Below are 17,304 nucleotides of genomic sequence, written 5' to 3'. Positions count from 1 at the left end.
TACTGGAAATGTAGATTAACACCCCTATAGTGGTGAACTTGGCTCCAAGTAAGCATCATACTTACAGATATAAACTAATGATAATACAAAGCCATAATAATTAGTAAAATTTTTTAATATTTTTAATTTAACCTGTACAAGGCATTTTTATGTCCAGGATTGCCTAGGGAGTTCCAATTTATTTGAGTTGTCTCAGTATAACTATTAAAGCACCTCCTTTTGCTTTCAAAAGAAGCCCAGCCCTGTTTGGAAGATAAATCATTTGATCACCCTGCTTATCATATGCACAAAAAATGTATCTTTGTGTATTTTATAATATATATAATTCATAAGTACAGTAGAAGACATATACATAATTTTAGGATAAATGAACATGCATTCTAGTAGAGACTTATTTATTTATTTTCTGTTATTTTGAAGATCACACAGTGAAGACTTGACTTCTGAGAAGCTGGAATGTTTCCCAGCTTCACTCTTAGCCCATGCTTAATTGTTCCGGGCAACCCTTTTCAGCCTGGGAATGTGTTCCCTCTCAAACTGATGCAAAGTGACAGTCTAAGCAGAGCTGTGTACTTTTCTCTACTCTCTTTCTTCTCTCTGCCCCCTTAATTGTGGGAAGAGGGAGAAATAATTGTTAGGAATTTCAGGGGCCTTTTCTGCATGGTGGATTGTTTACTGACCAAAGGAAAGGCAGAAGAACAAGAGGCAGGAACTTAACTGAGTCAAGTCAGAGTGGCTTAGAGGCCCCTTTCCAAACCACAAAGTGGATCATCCATTTAGGGTTCACCTGGGATAAGTTACATGTATGCTGGAAATAGAAATTTTATGTTTAAGCAGAAAGAGCAAACAATAAATTTTAAATGGCAAAAAAATGGGCCAAACTCTAAATAAATGGATTCTTATATAATCTCTGAAAATGTTTTGAAACTCCAAAAGTCTATAGCAAGAAAATAAAACTTACATAGCTATACTTTTCCATTCCATGTAAATAAAATTTTGTTTTTTGTTTAAACTAAAAAGAATAAGATTAGCAAATTTTGGAGAAGCCATATGAAATTTGAATGACCCATAATGAGACAGTAAAATCATTTGAAGAGGGATGTACTGAATCAGCAATTAAATACACCTGTAATATGGAAATAAAAGAAATATAGGATTGTTTGTTAAACGTAAAGAAAAAAATGGAACAGGACACAGAGACTATAAAAACATAGCAATTACTTGACAAGGAATGTCAAAAGTTTACATTGCATGTATATATATTAAACTACAGAATGTCTAATCACATGCAATTTCTCCTTCAGCATTCTCAACACTGCCTACCACAGATGTTAGTATTTTTTCACATAATGGTGGTTTGGGTGGGACAACATTTCTCAAAATGTGTTCCTTGGAACACTAGCTTTTCCAATAGGCCTTTGGGAAAATGTGCCACATTCAAGTAATGTAGGAAAATGTGTGTGCTCTATTACTGTCTTAAGTAAAATTCACTTTACGCATTCATGCATTTAAAATGTCTTAGATTCCCTTGCAGTAGCTAATCTAGTAGTTTAACTGTTTATCCCATCATTAATTATGCTTCCTAAACTACAGAACTTTTAGTTTGAATACAATCTATTAATATTCTAGGAGACTAGTGTTCCACAGAAAACATTATAGAAATTGGGGGCTAGAGGAATGTTGCTGATACAATTCTATCAGTGATTGGCTTTGACATGAATACCTAAGCTTAAAGAATATCAAAGATAGTATTGGACAGTTTTTTCACAATACTTTAGGTAAATTTATATTTCCATTGCTTAGTTATTTGGGCATTCCTCTATGTCTGAAATATAGCCATGCCATTTTCATGACTACATTAATATATCAGCAAAAGACCTGCTTGACTAGGAACCTGACAAATAATATTAAAACATTCCTGAGTATTAAACCTCTGATTTGATAAAGGTTAGTATGTCCAAATCTATATTTTAACTAGATGAACATTTTTGAAAGAAGATAGATATACTCTCAAAAGTATAATGTAGGAAATCATCATTGTTGCAATTAGGGTGATAAAATATACTGTTGGAAAATAATTGGATTTACATTTCCACCCATGATTATTATTTATTTCTTAAGGAAGAAAAAGATGACCTGGAAAAATAGAAAATTCCCTAAAGAATTGTGCAGCAGTTCCTAGGGACCAAATAGTACAGCTTTCCAGATGCTCAGAGATAATGGCCTAATCTGACCTGCCTGTACTAAGGTTAACTTGGTGGAAGTGTGGGGAAATCTCTTTTTGCTCCAGACTTTGTAATCTTGTCTCATTTACAATCAATAAAAGCTTGAAGAATAAAATAGAGCCAATAGAATTCGTGAAATAAAATAATATTTAAGAAAATTCTAGATGGTATTACCAATATAATCTTATTCTGTAGCCTAGTTCCTCAGAACTACGTTCCTTTGGCCATGATCATTTAATATATTTGAACAGAAAAACTAATGTTTTTTCTATTACCTCATTGCTGTTAATAGTTGAATCTGGTATTAATTATTGATCAGAATGGATATGAATAGTCCCTTATGTAACAATAAACAATTAAATAATTATTGGTTTAATAACCTACTAGAGAGGCAAGCATCTGCAAGTTTTATGTCCTTGATTGCCACCAAAACAGATTCCAAATTCTACAAAATCAGCAGCAGAGGCATATGAAATTACCCCAGTTCGCAATATATCTTGCTCTTTTTTCACAGATATTAAATTTTCTTTGTTGTTCAATCTTTTCCTGCAGTTAATTGTAATGACCCTATTGATATAATCTATGATATTACTTTTATCAAGCTAATGTTTTATTTTAGTTTTTCATCCATTCATTACATCAAGTATCCCACCTTTGCCAGACAAGGTGCTAAACACTCTGAGTATATCTATCAGCAGGACAAACATGGTATCTGCTATAAGGAGCTTGTAACACGGGGAGAAAAACAGACAGTGGCAAGTAAACAAACTCAATGTTTGCATTTAGTAATTGAGAGAAATACTATGAAGTATAAAATGTTATTTCATATCAAAGACAAAGGTTGAACTAAGATAATCGTTTTATTACGCTTATTTTATTTGCATTGCTGATAGTGTGCTTTCCTAAATACCTGAGAATGATTTCTCTGACTAGATTTCAGTGGGGCATGGCCTTTGAAAATCGCTGATAGATTTGTGCCCATTCCATTGCCTCATCTCGCATCTTTGGTTGTTAATGTTAAAAATGGAGTCATGTTTGCAATATAAAGGAGAGTTGGTGGCTTATGTAAGATTGCTTAGGATTGTGTTGTTAGTATTCCCCTCAAGTGTCAGAATTACCTAGACACTTGATACAACAGGTTTATAACAGTTGTCAGAAACTAGTTAACATGGCTCTATAAGGCCGATAATCTCATTTCCTCTTTATTTACATTTGTGTTTCTCTTAAAGATTTAGTGAATGTGGTTGTCCAGGAATTGTAATAATAACCTGAGGGAAGCTATTCTGAGGTCGAAAATTAGCCACTTTCGTTTTGTTGGTCCATTATCTTAGTATCTTTAAATGTGTGTACTTGTGTCTTTAGTACACTTCAAGTTGGGTATAGTGGAACACTCCTCTAGTCCCAGCTACATGGAAAGCTGAGGTAGGAGGATTGTATGAGCCCAGCAACTTGAACCTGGAGTTAACAATGATCACGCATCTTCACTCTGGCCTGGATGACAGATGCGTGCGTGTGTGTGTGTGTGTGTGTGTGTGTGTGTGTGTGTGTATGAACAGAAAGAAAAAGATATTATGGCCAAAGGCTGATAAGCAGCAAACCTAACAAGCTTCAGAGGTACTTGCTGAGAGAAACTACAGAGATGGATTTATTTGTTCATTTTGTCATCTTCAATTTCATTCACTCCCTTCACTTGCATTCTCTTGCACAGTAGGTAAATAAAAGTCTGAGATGCAGTGTGTTTCACAGATATTCTGCAAACCATACAGATATTGGTATGTAACACACAGATGTTTCAGCTTTCATTTTCCATCATTCCAAGAACAAATTTTTCTACCTGATTCCCAGAATTAAGCCCACCCAGGCTGAAAAATAAAGCAAAACTTAGTGCCATTCCAGCTCTCATGGCCAACCAGATTAGCAGGTAAATCATTTGAGAAAATTCCCACGCTTAATCCTTTGAAAACTGATCTTACCTCAAGGGGATACCAAATCACATTCTCCATTTAAATATTCCTGCTTTAAACCACACTTGCTCAACAAGTTTTATAGATGAGAAAAGCATTTTTTGTTTTGAGAAACTGTGACTTCATTATAAAGAAATTGCTTTCTTTATTTTCATCTTCAGAAGTTAAAGTAAGCTTCTTTTAACAAATTACTTTTTGTTCTAAAATGATTAATGTGTTTATATATTTTATGAAAGTTGGTAAGAAAAAACATACATATTCCCCAAACACTAAATTAAATATTTTAACTAAAAGTAATTTATATCACCGAGGTAAATATTAATGGAATATGAAACAATCAATACTATTTAGAAAATGAAGCTCTAAGTGGAGAGTCACTTTTGCAAACCTAAATAACAGTAACAATACAGTATAATAATAATGTGTATTTCCTTAACATTAGACTAACATGGAACATGTTACAGAAGCAAGATGTTTGAGTTCTGCCATAGGTGACCCCAATTTTCATCTGTGCTCTGCTATCAATTAGCTGTTTTATCTTGAACAATTCCCCTACCCGTTCTTGATTTAAATTTAATTATCCTTAAAATTGGAGAGTTTGACTGTATTATCTCCTAGGTCCTGAGAAGCTCTAAAATTTCTGTGACGCTAGAAGGCTAACCTTGCATAATTCCCATCTCCATCAGTTCACATGGCCCAGTTTTTGTCAGGGTTCATAATAATTACTGACGTGGGTAGTCCAGGAATAAGCTACTTCAACGCCATGTTTCACATTTTTATTGGTTTTGTTAAAATATATTTAAAGTTTATTTATCAAATAATTAGCATTTTAACTCCAATAAATTAAACCAAGTCAGATAAACTCTGGAAGAAACAAAGTGTTCCAGTTGTATAGGATGATGAAAATTACTAAATAACACAGTATATATATGAGATATAAACAGAAAAAAATATTCCAGACATAACAAATTCAGGCTTTTATTGATCCAGAGTGACGGGAGAAAGGAGAAATAGTTTCTGAGAGAGAGAGAATGATAAAAAGAAGAAAGAAAGAAGGAAGGAAAGAAGGAGTAGTAAGAGTAATAAAAGCCTTCTGGTTGTACAGTAAAGTCCATTTTGCTGGCAGGAGAAGGAGTCACTGTGAGATTGCTCATTGATCAGGCTCATTTATGAGAAGCAAATTAGAACCATTCATTTTCCTTGAGCTGGAGCTGCAATTCTCAAGAGAGGTGTGGATCCACTGATGGGTCATGATTAGTTGGGAGGTGAATTTCAAGTAATTTGATATTTGTTAAAGGAGCAAAGTTTGCAAATGATTTTCTTTAAAGTAAATCAGAACACATTTAGGTTAAGCCTGTAATAATAACCTCCTTGCTTCCATTCTGACATTCTATCTAGAGAGGAAAGGAAGGGTGGTGTAACAGAGAGCTGTAAATTGTTCATAACCCTGAGGGTGAGTCCCTCTCTGTGAGAAAGTCAAGGACGTACTGTGGATGGAAGTTACGCAAAGCCCATTCAATTTATTCTAAAGAATAAGAGAAAATACTAGGAAGGACAGGAATATGGTTTGCCTCAGGCTCTGCTGAAGTAGGCACTCAACTATTTTATAGAGCCTCTCTCTCTTATTTTCACCTGGGCCCAAGTGACCTTGACTTTTCTCTACTGCAGAACATGTGTTTTACTAAGCTGGAGGTGAGAAGGAAAGTGTCACTACTAGCCTTATCCTACCTTGGGACTCCAAAGGGAAAAGCAGGAAAGGCAGAGTTCTGTGTCTCCGAGTGTATGTGTGCGCGCGCCCCCCCGCCCCCCACACACACACGTCTCAGAAAAAAACTCTGCTTTGCTCAGTTAGGTGCCTCTTTTGCCTTACAGTCAAATAACCATAGCCATAATGAAAAGGCATGATATCCATTGTTTAATGACATGCAGCTCCACCAGAATCAAATTAGGTCCTATGTCTACTTAATCCAATTATTCCCTTCAGTAGCATTTAGAGAACAGAAATAAAGTAATACAGTTACACAGCTATCAATTTCATTTTCATTGCTGTAATTTGAATAAACTTTGCATATTTATTTCTATAAGAAAATCAGACAGGTTGCAAACAGAAGTAGATATTAACACACCAAGCTGGTCGTTAATCATGAGAAATACAAGCAATATTTACAAATATTTAGAAAAGAATAAAGATTTTGCTGCCTTAAAATTACAACTTGAACTTCATAATTATATATATAATGTTGATTTAATTTGGTTAAGTAGTTTATGCGTATGTGTTTGCATTTGTGTGTGTTAAAGAATGGTTGGTGATTTTATTAAATATTTTAGAGATGTAAATGACCGTGAAATCACTTTTATCTTTCAGTCTATTTTTTTGCAGACATGGCCACAAAATCATCTTATTGTGACACGTCACTTTTATCAAAAACTTTCAAATAAAACTGTATATATTTTCAAGTATAGGGCTACATATGCACAGATATTTAAGGAAAAAATTACATTTTTAAAGACCCATTAAATGTTGTTTACAAAACATATTTATGCTTTGCTGGGTATGATAAGGGATATAGTTTAATACTATTTACTAACAAACGTACTCTTTGTCAGGCAAAAATAATAGGGTCTGGGAATTTTTAACGTGTTTTAACAATTCCTACATTCAGAGGTTGTTTATTGTGTTTCTGTGTACATGCATGTGTAAGAAAGATGGATTAGGGTAAGAGAGTCATGAAAAGATATTATTTTGGTAATTCAGGTTGAGCATTCTTTATCTGAAATGCTTGGGACCAGAAGTGTTTTGTATTTCAGATTTTTTAAAATTTGGAATATTTTTATTATACTGATTTAGCATCCCAAATCCAAAAATATGAAATGCTCCAAAAACACTTCCTTTGAGCACATATTGTCACTTAAGTTTTTAATTTGGAGCATTTTGGATTTGGGATTTGGAAATTTGGGATGTTCAACTCGTGTACTTAGTAATGTGTATGTATTTCAAAGGATGGCCTTATATATGTACCCTTGCTAAAATAAGTGAAATTGATTTAATATACTTTAATGCCATATATTGAAAATAAAGCTAGAGAATATAAAACAATTTCCATAAATTTGATTATCTTTCACTTATAATCTCTTTTGTGCCTATAATAATTATAAATAATCTGTAGCTGTGATTTGATAGACACACCAATGATTAGGTAATGCTTATATTAAACTTAAGGTTGTAAATATTCTCAATAAGGTCTTGTGTGTAATATTCATAACATTCTTGAAACAGTCTAGCAAGTCGTATGGTGTCCAAACCTCAGCTAATTCATCATTCCTATTTTCTCACTCACCAGCTAAAGTAATTTCCTTCCATTTATGTGCCAGTTGGCACCTTACGTTTCTTTTCAATTATGTTTTTAATTTTTTTGAGTTATATTTGGCCTTCAATTTCATTGCTGTTTTAAGTAGTACTCTTTTCTCTCTAGATGACTCATTAGTCTTTTTTTTTTTAAATATTTTTGTTAACTCAAAATCTAAATTGCCCAAATTTGCCAAAGAATAATGATTTCATATTGGACAGTTACCCACAAAAATGCCTCTCAATTGGCAGTCACTCTCTTATATCCATTCTCACCTATACTCTGTATTGCTAAAATGGCCTCTTGTTTATTCTGCTACTGTGATAAAATTAGAATTTTTTTTTTTTTTTTTTTTTGAGAACAAATCTTGCTCTGTCACCCAGGCTAGAGTGCAAGTGGCATGATCTTGGCTCAATGCAACCTTCGCCTCCTGGGTTCCAGCAGTTCTCCTGCCTCAGCCTCCTGAGTAGCTGGGATTACAGTGCCCCACCATACCTGGCTAATTTTTTTTTTTATTTTTAGTAGAGACCGAGTTTTGCCATGTTGGCCAGGCTGGTCTTGAACTCCTGACCTCAGATAATTCACCCACCTTGGCCTCCCAAAGTGCTGGGATTACAGGTATAAACCACCCTGCCTGGCTAGAAATGTTTTTCTAAAACATTACTCTGACCTATCCAAACAGTCAGTGGAATCTTATTTATTACTTAATTATATTCAAATTCTTTAGCATTCAAGAAATAATTCATGATGTGATCTTAATAATTTTCTAACAATTCTCATTAATTATTACAAATAGCCAATATATCTGTTACATTTTCTGTGCTTTTACACATAGTTTGGCTTCATCTAAGCAAGACTGTTTGCTCAGGGAAGGCAAAGTGTTCAGAGCTGTGGGGGACAGTGGGAGACGTGGCAGGGATGAAACCTGTTACTAGATTAGTCTACTAGGCTGGGCCTAGGAGTATAGACAGAACTACTATGAAAGGAGTTTTTCAAATGGTCAGGCAGGCATAGTAGACAAATAGGAAAGAAATATTTAGTTCCAATTCATTCAAAATATCTGTTAATGAGGTATTAGAGCTCTCAAATATATATATTTAAATATATATTTAAATATATATATGATTAAATATGTATTATATTAATATATATTATTAAAATATATACATATATAGCTCTCAGATATATGTTATATATATCTATTATATTTGAGTATATATTATGTTTTTAAAAAGCAGAACGCAGTTACAATTGATTCAAGTTAAATACTACTTCAAGATCAGGCATCCAACAGCATTTAAGGGGCGGTTCCAGGGGTTGCTGGGCTCTATTCTGGAATTAGGTACAGAGACCTGTCTCTTTGTATGCAAGGAAAAAAGAGACAAAAGCCAAAGCAAAAGTAACAGCTTAGAAAATAAGTTCACAGGCTTTGGAATGAAATTAATACAATTACATGTAATAATATATTCAGCTTTGCTGTTTATTAGTCCTCATTCCCAGGGAGTTCCTTAACTTTCTAAGCTCCACTTAAAGTTTTGAAAATTCCAAACAAAACTCAAGTAGAAGCCTTCTTCTTTGAAGTGGGGTACTCTGCGTTGGGAAATGGGTGCCATTGGTAGCGTCTTAGTGTACTGGGGAAATGGATAAAAGACTGATGACTGGGAGAGAAACTCAAAGTGGAGGCCACACAAGAAACCGGGCTCAGAAAATTGGGACACAAGTTTAGACAACTTCAAATCTTATTAGAATCTGGGAACAAACAAGTCAACATTGAGATGCTATGGCCCAGGATTACTTATAGCAGACAGTGTCTTGGTACCTAAATTTTTACTGCAGAACAAAGCAAAGACAGAGGACTTAGTTTGCACTAGCTTGTCAGCCCTAAGCAGTCTAATAAAGACCTTTCAAACTCTCCCGCTACCCACCTAAGTTACAAACTAGATTTTGTTTTTCTAGGCGTGAATGTGGCTCATTCTCATGATGAATAATGCTCCAGGGCACAGGAGCTCACTTTGATTATGATGAGCATTTCAGATCTGTGTACATGAATGCATTTCATCTCAACCACATGGATCCACAGTAGGGTTAGAAATCTAATGAAAATACGTTATCTTAATATATCTGATATCCCTGAATTTATTGCTGTTAAAGCAGCCAGAAAAAAAACCACAGGAGTAATTTTTGTTATAGACTCTTGGCTATTCTGCTGCCATCCTTAGCCAGAAGCCCAATGCATAAATATTCAAGAAAATTAAAAAGAACAGGGAAATGAATTATCCACACTGTTGTTACAGGCCCCCCAAGAAGTTTGCTTTGGGTTACTATTTATTTTTGTAAAATATTTACATTCTTTCCTAACACATTCTGGAATCATCAGGTTAAATTGTCCAAAGTATTCCATCTATACAAATAGCTGAGAAGGATTTCTAAACTTGTATTAGAAGAAAGACAGACTTATAAACATTTAAAATAGTCATTTTTTGATTAAAATTAAAAAGACAATACAAAAAATATATACTATCATAAACAATAGTGGAGAGTGAATTATTAATGTCTGTTTTTGGTTTCAGCAGTGATAATGCTGTTTCATAATTTACTTACAATTTACACTTAAAAATAGTATATATTATATTTTACATTTAACAGTTTGAAATATGGCAGAATAGATTGTATTTCCACTATTCAAATGTCGGTTTTAACTCTATAAAGAAAAGGTTTACTAATTGTTAGTATAATTTAGATTAGAGTGTATTATTTCCTTTTAAGACCCAGAATCATAGTATGATTATGATATGATTATCACGCATACCTGACGTGCACTCCATCTTTACTAAGCACTGTAAAGATATAGAACAGGTCTCCATTTAAACGCTCTAAAAACTGATACAGAAAGTAATGAGCTTGGAACATCATTTTCAGAGATAAATTTTAAATGCAATAGGCAGAGGGGGCAATGAGAAGAAAGAGAAGGAGAATAATAATAGCAAAGACTTACATGGCATTGACTATGTGCCAGACATGTTAATGATTTATGTGTATAAGCTGTGATTTAATCTCAGCAACACTGTGCATTAGATACTTTTATTAAACACATTTTATATGTACAGAGGTATATACAGTGTAAAATATCTCAATGGGGGAACTAAATGTAAAGACAAGCTAAGAAAAAATACCACATCTCTTGTTGCCAATATTAAAATTGCAGGCTGTAAAAGACAGACTTTTTTGCTCTGAGGGAATGAAGTCTGACATTGTGTTCTGTACTACCTACACAATTTTCCAAGTGGAAATTACTGGGACTTCCAGACCTCAAGTATTCCCACCTACACATGTCTGCTCTTTGTCCACAAGTTTGAATAACAGCACAGATTCCATCGCATATCCATATAATACAATGTATTTTAGAATTTTAGAATGTATTTAAAAAATTAAGTCAGTGGAAAAATATTTTGCCGAAAGAATAATAGAGAGGGAAGATCCTATAAGTAAGTGAAAATGTCCTATTTGGGAAAGTATATAAATGTCATAATTTATTTTTAGGATTTGCCACATTTAAGAAGACTTACAAATTTACATGTTATACTCAACAACATTACAGCTTCTTAAAGCCAAACCTTTCACTTCCTCCAAAAAAAAAAAAAAAAAAAGAACCATGTTTTCCTCTCTTCATGGGTCATCCATGAAATATCTGTCCTCTCTCTAAGCTTGATCCTGATATTCTGAATAAAGCCTGGAAGAGGCTATGCAAGTTCTTAGTCTACTCCTCCTAAAGTACTCATCTGACATGTAAGACTGATAGAATATAAACAAGAAAAACGTTTTAGGTATTTGTCAAACATTAGACTAGTCTACCCAGAATTGGTTAATAAAAACTAGTTTAAGTTTAAATGCTTCTACTGATTATATTTGTAATAAAGTTGTTTTATCACCCATATGTCGATAACTAAGTTTGCAGATATAGAAGGAGATATGGATATAGGTACAGATTTCCTTAACTCTTCTTCTCATAGAAAGTAATTTAAGGCAAAGAGTTCCCATCTTTTTAAAATGTTGATTATGTTTCATTGAAAAAATATATTAATATATTGAAAATACATTGCCTATTTTACAGTGGCTCACTTTGCTGGGATCACAGGCTTGAGCCACCATGCATAGGCAATGTGGGTGAATCACCTGTGGTAAGGAGTTCCAGACCAGCCTGGCCAACATGGTGAAACCCTGTCTCTATTAAAAATACAAAATTGTCTGGGCTTGGTGGTGGGCAACTGTACACAACCTGTACCCGCCTCCCGGGTTCAAGCAATTCTCCTGCCTCAGCCTGCCGAGTAGCTGGGACCACAGGCACACACCACCATGCCCAGCTAATTTTTGTGGTTTTTTTTTACTAGAGAGGGGGTTTCACCATGTTGGCCTGGATGGTCTCAATCTCTTGACCTCGTGATCCACCTGCCTTGGCCTCCCAAAGTGCTGGGATTACAGGCGTGAGACACCGGGCTTGGCCTTCTTCTTTTTTTTTTAAACTGCACTAATCACTTAGATCTTCACTTGCAGCTTGCTTTAATTTTTCTTCTACCCAAGGTTATCATTAATGGCATCTATATCTCCTCCTGGGCAACATTTAATCTTAGTAAGAGAAGATTTCCCTTTTTTTCCAGTACCATAAATATTCCTTTATTTTTTTCTAAAATAAGTACCTAGGATTTATTACAGAAAAATTAAATAATAATTATTTATTTTCATATTTTCCTTTTTTTGTTGTATATTCATGTAACCTTTTCTCCAAACCCTTCCCTCATTTCACTCCCAATTCTCCCCACCCCATGGACAAATATACATATCTTACATACCTTCCACCTGAGAAGCTAATCTTGCATAGCTTTAGGGAACAAATTTCTGTTCTTCTCAGAATAAACTGGGTGGAGATACGAAAGAGAAAAAAACTCAGCTCTTTGGTCATAGTTTATCCTGGAGGTGGCGTACTATTCAGACCAAGTATTGAAAAAAAACTCTCTTCTTAAATTCCATGTTGCAAAGAACTAATAGAAAAACAGTATACCATATAACTATCATCTGTAGTGTAAACTAAGTGAAAAGTTGCTGGAAATTATTATTGACTAGTTAAAAATAATGTGGACTTTTTAATCCTCAAAGGCTTTATTTTGTTCTTGGAAAAACTAAATAATGTAAAAATGTGTAAAATACAGGTATCTCAACATTGAGGTTGTTGAAACATACTGTTCTCTAAACTAAAAGATCATCATCAAGATATCCTATTTCTTTGCCAGAACTTAAGTTTCTTGGTCATAGAAACCAGTTTTGTAGAACAAGGGAAATACAGCAGATGGCAAGACCACAGCTTAGAAAAGAAAAAAAAAATCATCCCTTCTGGTTTGGATAATCCCTAGAGTGTTGGCTTTGGAATAAGATGAATTTCCGATAGCAATACCTTAAAGAGAAGAATGAGGTTTTGTGGTCAGAATCTATGACTAGAAGTGACGAATCTTGGGCTATAATTTTGGTTGTATCATTTACTCATTGTCTCTTGGAGCAGCAAAGCAGCACTGATTAATAAATACATATTGACGAACTGTTTCTAGGATTCTGTGAAAAGCACACTAAGAAAATATTCATTGTCACCAGAAGGATTTAAAATATTATTATTCAACTCTCAGACAGCAAAAAATGAAACATAGGGGATATTATTTTTGCTAGTCTGAAAATGTGTAAAATCCCGCAAAAACCTAAGTGTTTCCATTTTTTTCCCACAAGGTTGAGAGAAAATAATATTGAATTGGGTAGAATAATCTTCTCAAAATACAGTATATAAATCTTTCTTTGGATTACTATGTCACATTTCCTCTCTCCCTTGAACTTTTACATGATAGGAAAGAATTCCCCAAGAGTTCAGTAGAAACATTACAATCCTATGTTTCTACAATCCTAGAAACAAACATCCATCTATGAGGTCAAGGTAATAACAGTTATAAACTAAGCAATAGCAGCATGTGACCTTTGAAAATATGAGCTTATATCAGAAGGATAGCTTGAAAGCCACAGTTCTCCTCTACCCACTGACCCGCAGGAAGAAACACCCTAAGTCAATGAAATGCTGATGTGAATCCATATGACGAAGGGGAAACCAGTCATGTGCTGACTCTGTAAGAGGGAATGTTGCTAGAAGAAAGGTGGAGAACAAGTCTTTGAACACAAATATAATGGCCTGTACCTCAGAGCTTTAAGTGAGACATTGTGCTGTCTCATATCAGATATGTCACACAAGTATTTACAATAACATTTGAGTTGTCATGGAAAAAGTAAGAAACACAAATGAAATACCATTCTGTTTATGTGTCTAATATAGAAATAAAATTTTTATCATATTATCTGATTTTGGTTCCCCTGTTTTGTCTCACTATTTTGTCTGTGTCATGTTATTCATTCCATCAAAACCATTCTCTTTACATATTATGAATAAAAACACATCATACTTTTTGCCACAATTAAGCACTAGAAAAAATTAGTGTCTTTATGAAGTTTCATTCTGGGTCTTTATTGCTTTTCAGTTTCATTTAAAGAGAGCCAATACACACACAGTTGATGAATCAGATTAGAGAAAATCATAGCAGGCACTGTGTAATTTCTGCTGGGAGGCCCTGGCCATCCTCTGTGTGGATTAATGTTTCAGAGCAGGTACACATTCTTGTCCTAAAACAAATGACTTCAGTGTTATAGCTAGTACCCACATGTTTATGCATCTTAATACTTTAAATGTTACCTGATTACAGTGTATAGGATTCTAAATATATACCAAAGAAAATTAAAGGGACTAGATGCCTATATTTAATAATGTATTATGGTCCCAGTTGCCTAATCTCCTGGGAAAAAATGTAACTTTTAAAACAGGTAGCATGGTAAACCAGCTTTACAGTAGATTTGAACTGCAGATGGGTTACTTTTTACAAGTTCAAAGAACTCCAGTGAAAACTAAAAAAAATAAAAAATAAAGTGCCCAGCCTGTTTTTGATGAGAGTTTGACATTTATTACTTCCTTTGGCTTTTTTTTTTCTTTAGAAAAAAATCTTCTGTGATTTAGGAGGACCAAACCTTTAGCTGTTATAGAGTCAGAAATTAAGTTAGTCAGAAAATAATATTCCCTTGTTACCATTTGATTCATGGAGAATTGTGGAGACACTCTCTTTCCCCAAATTACTTTTGACAGTTCTCTAAATCCCCTTTTCAACCATTGAAGCTGTCTATGTCTGGAATACCTATGCTGTGAGAAAACTCAAAAGAGAAAAAAAGAAGAGCAATAATATAATATATTAGCCTTTTAAATTCTGGTTTCTTCAGCATTCATTATTGCTTCACCAGTGAAGAGAAAATTCATCAGATAAACTGCGAGAAGTAATGCTTGGCGATCACAATTAAGTTTCCACTCAGAAAAGTCATTATAGGGTTTAGAATACTTTGTATTTATGTCTCATAAACAAGTTTAAAAATAACACCAAAAAAGGATGTTAACCATATGTCGTCTCACAGTTTGTGATTAAAGGGGATAAAGTTACCAAAGTTTCTTCAGTCCCTTTGAACTTGAAAGCCAGTGTGCATTTTCCATTCCGTTGTACATTATGATAAACAGTAACCCCTTCATTGCTACCCTGGAGTGTGTTGTAAGCTCCCTTTGTTCAGCAAACTCAGTACATCACATCATTTTTATTACAGTGGTTTACTAGACTACTTTCAGACAGATGCTAAAACTCACGAGGCTTTTGTTTTCCTTATTTGCCTTTTTTTGAAACAATATTTTTAGGCAAAATTATGATTTGAAATAATGACTTTAACAATGTCCAAAGGATCTCTAAGTCTGAGAGCAGTTGCAGTGCACGTCAGTAGAGCTTTAAGAATATATTTCCTTGTTCAAAGATAAGTGAGTTAGAGACAAATCATTACTTTTAGATAATGATGTAACTTCAAGTATCATAGGATATATAGTGCACCTATATTCACTTCACTAATTCACATACCACTTATTGACTACTAAATATGTTAAAGCAACACTCTTCCACCTACTGTAGCGTGTCATTTCTTGTGAGAAATAGTCATATTCATATTTTTTCTCGTCATTTGGTATAAGCAAATAGGGGACTATAAATGCACACAAACATACAGAGACTTAAGTGCTGTTGACACCTTTGCATCATCTCTGTCACCCCCATCAATCACATCCTCTTAAAAAAACTCCAAATGCTAATTATGTATTACATTTTATTCATGTACTTGGGGAAAGGATTATAAATCTCTATGCACTCAATAAATCTGAATTAAAAAGAGATAGAAGCAGGATTGTTTTATCTGCCATCACAATAAAGAGGACATTAAAATTCTAAAAGTCTTGCCTAGTTTATCAGTTGGCAATTGGTTAAAGGATCAGAAAAAAAAATCAGTGTAGAGTGTTTCTGTTTTTATTTTTGGAAGTGATTTTGATATGCCTACTAATCTATATGTCATCTTTCTCTTTACCAATCAGCTCTCATAATGAGACTGATAATGAATGTGACCTTAGCATGAGGTCATAAGACTTTCGCAATCAATGGAAATATGACAAGAACACAGGAGAGATCCGGTCCTGAAGTTTTCTAGGTTAGACCAAAGAAAAGGGAGAATATGGACTCCAGAAATACTCCCCAAAGACTACACATTTGAATACTTCTTCAGGTTTCAGATTTTAACAGAGTTGCTGTGAGGTAATAGATGTGTTCCTGTCCATTTCCAGTTAGAATTCCAAATCTTTGTGAGGGGGTCAGGGTTTGGTTTGAAAGGAGCCTTGCTATGAAAGAGTGTTGCCTTTGGGGGAGATAGTCTGGATGGAAATCCTGGGTGAAGACAATCTCAATTATTTGTTTCAGTTTAGAGAGATATACCATGGAAGTAGGAGAATAGCAAATTTACAGAATGGCTGTGAAGATAACAGGTAATATATACACAGCTATTATAATAATGTCTGTATTATAATCAGTGCTCAATGAAAAGTTAACTGATATTTCTATTTGCTATGGTGTTTTTGAAAAATTCACATTTGAGCCAAGGGGACGAGGACTCATACATATAGCCATGTACATAACATCCCCAAGTGCTTCACTCCATCATGACAATCTACTTTCTACTTCCAAAGCTTTGGAGCCTCATCTTAATTCTGTCTGCCTTTCACTTGACCTTTTTCCCCAGCAGTCAAAAAGTAGAACTTGACAAGACTCACATTCTTCTTAAACGAAGTACATGCTAAATTTTACTTCATTAAAATTTGAGGAAGTCAATTGCAAATAATACTTCATTACCTTCTTATAAATATCTTTTCGTACATATGTGTAGGCCATCAAAAACGTCAGTTTATAGAAGCAGACAAAAATAGACAAAACCAATCCATGACAATAAAAGTCAGAGTATGGCTAATGATTGCGGGAAGCAAGTGTTATCAGTAATTTCATATCTTGACTGGGTAGTGATTGCATAGAAAGTCCATTTTGTAAACATGTGCCAGTTGGCAGTTAAAATATGTGTACTTTATAATCACCATACTATAGCAAAATTGCTTAAGCTTTTAAAGAAGGGATATCAAGAATTAAGGATTTTCATGAAATGTGCAACATTTAGAATTCACGTTGGAATGTTGTGGGTCATTGTCCTCTGATTTCAATTCTTGGGGAATTTTCTAAGCCACTGCTGATCAACTTGGATACAAATACATATACTTTTAGGCTATAGCAGTCA

General features: G+C 34.2%; 1 protein-coding gene across 1 annotated transcript in view; it reads left to right on the top strand.

The window, feature by feature from the left end:
* Positions 1-17,304, top strand: part of SEMA3A (semaphorin 3A) — a 318,166-nt gene that overhangs the window by 31,786 nt on the left and 269,076 nt on the right. The window lies entirely within an intron of this gene.

Source organism: Sapajus apella, unplaced genomic scaffold, assembly GCF_009761245.1.
Source record: "Sapajus apella isolate SASKATOON/1434 unplaced genomic scaffold, GSC_monkey_1.0 scaffold7, whole genome shotgun sequence".
NCBI lineage: Eukaryota > Metazoa > Chordata > Mammalia > Primates > Cebidae > Sapajus > Sapajus apella.
This window is presented reverse-complemented; position numbering and strand designations above follow the sequence as displayed.